Below are 5,283 nucleotides of genomic sequence, written 5' to 3' on the forward strand. Positions count from 1 at the left end.
TGTGTGGGGGTGTGATGTGCATGGGAGGGGTGTGTGCATGCCGTGTGTGTGTGTGGGTGTGATTGTGTGGGGCCGTGTGTGTGTGTGCCGTGTGTGTGTGTGTGTGTGGGGTGTGTGTTGTGTGGGGGTGTGATGTGCATGCCGTGTGTGTGTGTGCATGCCGTGTGTGTGTGGGGTGTGTGTGGCCGTGTGTGTGTGGTGGAGCCATGTGTGTGTGTGTGCATGCCGTGTGTGTGTTGTGTGGGGGTGTGAACGCCGTGTGGTGTGCATGCCGTGTGTGTGTGTGGGGAGGGTGTGTGCAGGCCGTGTGGTGTGTGCACGCCGTTGTGGGGGGGGGCCGTGTGTGTGTGTGTGGGGCCGTGTGCGTGTGTGGGAGGCCGTGTGTGTGTGTGGAGGGGTGTGTGTGTGTGTGTGTGTGTGTGTGTGTGGAAGGTGTGTGTGTGTGGAAGTGTGAACGCCGTGTGGTGTGTGTGTGCAGGCGGTGTGTGTGTGGGGTGTGTGGGGCCGTGTGCGTGTGTTGCATGCCGTGTGTGGGGAGGGGTGTGGGTGTGTGTGTGTGGTGTGTGTGCATGCCGTGTGTGTGTTGTGTGGGGGTGTGAACGCCGTGTGTGTGTGGAGAGGGGGTGTGCAGGCCGTTTGGTGTTTGCGTGTGTGTAGTGTGTGCATGTGTGTAGTGTGTGCAGGCCGTGTGTGTGTGGCAACTAACCAATGCTACATGGACAAATTAATTAACCCTTAACAGTGAAGTGAAATGTCTGTAAATTCTCTATCAGGTAGAATGCCCATACAACAAGGAAATAAAATGGTGCAACATGTGTTGCCATAACAACCACGGTTATTACGCTCACCGTTTTTATCATTTTAAATGCTGTGAGATAAAATCCAAATCTTTTTATTTTATGGATCAGCCTATATAAAGGCTTGACTAAGCTTGATTTTCACATCATAATGAATGTAACAGTGCTAAGATATATCAGTGCTAAGATATAATTATCAGTACAATACGTACAAGTATTACTATATCGGTGAACGATCTATGAAATTTACATTCATTACTATTTTAGCTATACTATACTCACTAGTGATATTCTAGCTATACTATACTACTCGCCAGAGTCACACGTACAGTGAGCCCTCTCCTGGTCTTTCACCGTCTTGGTCCATAGCGCTAGCGTCTAGGTCCATGTCATGCATGTCCTCAGTCCCAGACAGTTCATCAGCGTCTGGCATAAAGCTGGTAGCCTTTGGGAGGTACCCCTCTCCTTTGTCATCACCAGAGGCCATTGCTCGTGCGGTAAGATGCTAATGAAATTTTAACATAGCAACGTGGCTTGGAAATTTCTAGACTAAATTGCACGTGATTCTACGGGTAGTTCAAGCTATACTCCTAAGTATCGCAGAATTAGAATTTCGCAAAAAAAGTCACTATTGCATCGTGGCCCGTGGCGTTAACCACGTCAATTTCAATTAGGAGTCATCATCAATGCATACATGTAGCTTTAAAGTATATATAATTATAGTTTTACCTGTGCTTCCTATGTTTCAGTCCTCACGCTCCTCAGAGTCTATCGAAAACATTCGAGAGATTCCGGACTTGAAATTGATGTCGGTTTTTCTTTTGGGTCTTTGACTGGATCTCGATAACTTTTTCTTGAATGAAAGTACAAAATTCTCCTGTCTTCTCGTGATAGGAAAGATTGAAGATGTAGCAGAGGCCATGTGTTGCCATGTGTTGTTTAACGACAATGAACAGCGACGTCATGCTCTTCCAGGTCCCTGGCTCTGTAGCTTCTTTCATCGGAGTTCCTTTCTGCGTACTTGTATGCATAATATTATTATTAGTATGCAGCATAACTTACTGACACAACTTTCAAATGAAGGTATCCGAAACCTGAGAACAAAATGAAGAGACACGTACAAGAAGAGACGTACAAGAAGAGACACGTACAAAAAAATATTTTTAAGAAGTATTATTGGTGTTTAATTACACAGAGACGACGACACACTAATTCTTTGCAGTGTGCTGTAGACATGTGTTGGTGTAAGCTGTATCCACAGACTCTGCAGTCAAACTCTGCAGCATGCTAGAGCGTACTTGAGTTTTTCTGCAGTACATAGAAATAGAAGTCGTCTTCAAAGACGTTTCTTAAGTTGTCTTGAGATGTGACCAAACAGAAATCCACTGTAGCAACAAACGAAATTGGTGTATGCAAGAATTCACATAAATGAGCCCCATGAGCAGCTTGGGGTAGGTTTGACTCTTCTGTTCAAGGTTTTGGTTTTCCCATCTCTGAAGTCAAAAGAGTGACATTTCTCTCGTATGAAATGTGGTCCTCTGCGGAGGAGCATAGAAGTGTGAAGCACTTTCGTTTTTTCTTGCCGCCTTGATGCCACGGTTGAGGTTTTGTGTCCGATAGTAAACAAACCACTTCCATGAGTAATACCTCTCCATCATCACCACCATTAACACTCAGGATAGGTTAACACTCAGGATAGGCAGATTATCAAGGGTCGGTTTCGTCATTAAGCACGACATACTTTCGATCCCCAGAATTTCATTGTCAAAATTTGCTCAATCGACAAATTGGTTATTCACAACATAACATGCATCAATATCCTTATTGGAGTAGTACGAGGGTTGTAGGTGCTCGCACTTGCCATTGGTTCATTTTTGCATTAATTTATACTTTAACTTGTTATAATTATTAACTTGTTATAATTATAATGAATTTTATATTAAAGTTAGCTTATCTATTCACTGAGAAGAAAAGTACATGCATCGTTACTTATTGTATTAAAGATGTATATGTATAAAATCTAAAAAGAAAAGACTTGTGTATATGCATATTGTTATTTATTGTTATAATATTATGGTAGGCCCTCAAGAAAAAGATGATTCAGTTACGGGGGGTCACCCGGCCGCCAACTAATACCGCGAGCGGTAAACCATTTACCGCCCGCGGCTAACACTATTATCGCGAGGTCACCGCCTCATTTTACCGGTCGAGCGGTAAACGAGGAAATGCCGCCAGCGGGTAAAGGGTCACCGCCTCATTTAGCCGTCATTTAGCTGCCAGCGGTAAAACCTTTACCTGCCTGAAAATACCGCGAGCCTTACCGCCCTAAAATGGCGACATCGCTGTTTATAATTAAAGCGCACCTTGGTTTATCCAGATGCTCAGCCAGTACGTATGGTTCTTACTGTCCCTAGAAAACTAAGCAAGGTGAGAGTTGACCCCAATCTCCGTTAAACTAGTTTATAGATAAGGTCTGGAAGGTCCTATATTGGCACGGCTATGGACTGTAGATGGATTCAAAAGGTTTGTTTTATTCACTTCACCACACGTACACTTGCTTGTAGCTGGTTAAAGGGGTGATGCCCCAGATGAAAGCACTCTCATCAGTATGATAGACACACAACACACCACACAACACACCACACACACACACACGCACACACCACATGGCATATGGCGTGCTACACACAGACACACACACACACACACACACAATACACCACACACACACGGCCACACGGCCTGCACAACCCCTCCCCATCCCCACACACACACACACACAAACACGGCGTGCAAACCACGCAAACCACACACACACACACACACACATAGCAGCGACTATCCTCTATTTTGTCAGACAAACAATTTTGGGACTGTTGAGTGGGTGAACAAGACTAGCCACAAACTTCATTTGTTGTCCCTGTTATCCAACACATTCCTGCAGAAAAATAAAAAAAATAATGTTAATAATTATTATTGCAATTTTACTGGTCAAACAACTTTTTGTTGTTGAAATAACAGATGAACTTTTGCAGTGTATATTAGGTTATACACACCAGTGTAGTCAACAAACGTAATACGTATCCTGGCTCACCTCGCTGCTACTGCCACTGTTCTGTACATATGCGGCCCTGCTGCTTAGCACTAGATACAACTACCTACAACTACTTACTTCTAGCGATTCTACATCTGATTGGTTACTTGGAGTCGACCTCTCAGTTGATGCATTTAATATTTTTTACATGATACATACAAGCAACATCTATTTTATACATGCAAGTACACACAGGTGATGCAGTGCGATGCAGTGCAACAGGTGCATCATTAAAAACTAATTTTTAAAAGTCTCTTTGTAGCAGCTAGTGCGAATAGCAACTTTCTATTAACGAGACGGAAACTGCCTTCAATGTGAGTTTTTTTATATAGACTAGCCAGAGCAAAGCTTTAATGTTGCTTGAGGTTTGTAGAACTGAGGTCAGTTTTGAGACCCCTCGCTACGCTCGAGATGCTACAGCCTCGGGCCCATAGAGCACAGAAAAAACGCTTCTCAGCACTACAAACTCGACAGCTACAAACTCTACAGCTACGTCTACTACAGTATGTATGAAGCAGTATTATACGTAACTACTAAACCGCTTGACAGAAGCAGATCACAGCCAAACCGTCGAGATAGTAGAACCTTCGAGATAGTAGGATAGTAGGGCATCTTCTCTTTCTTCCTAGTCTCTTTCTTCCTAGTCTCTTTCTTCCTAGTCTAACTTGCACAATCAAAAGTCGAAGCACTTTCAAGCAGTTTTCTAAGAACTCATTAATTTGTGCATTTAAAAAATGGCAAGTCATGGCGTATAATCGCCTGCACTAGGTAATGAAGTACATCTTAAAATAACCAACGTACACATAATTATTCTAGCAGCCAATGATAATGTCATATGATGTCATATGATGTAACAGGTGGTGGTCCACTGGAAGCTGAACTTTCAGTACATGCACTCAAGATATACATGCACTCAAGATATACACAAAAACGTAAAAAAAACAAAAGTTCTACTGTCTGCTCCTTACTGCTCCTTACTGCTAAAATATTCGCATATTTTGTTTAAAAAATTTATAACTCATGAACCGTATACTTGTAACTTGTAACAAAGTTCCACAGGTAGAACTGGACCTGTCACATTCATGGAATCATCATTGTTGCCTAGCAACCAACCACCACCCCACAACTAACAATTGTTAACAAAAATTCACAATTATGTACACAAACAATATTGTATGATGTTACGAAGTGACTGAACACATGATATAAGTGTTCAGAATGTTCTCACGGTCACTCAGGGGATCTGCAGAAACTTGTATTTGAGGTTCTATCGGCAGACGCCCTTTTCCCGCGAAATATTTTCTTCACCTACACACAGGTTTACGTGGCTCATGATTGTACTAACTAGCCTAAACAAACCAAGCTACTCTATAGTGACTTACCTGGTTCAGG

Source organism: Halichondria panicea, chromosome 9 (genome assembly GCF_963675165.1).
Source record: "Halichondria panicea chromosome 9, odHalPani1.1, whole genome shotgun sequence".
NCBI lineage: Eukaryota > Metazoa > Porifera > Demospongiae > Suberitida > Halichondriidae > Halichondria > Halichondria panicea.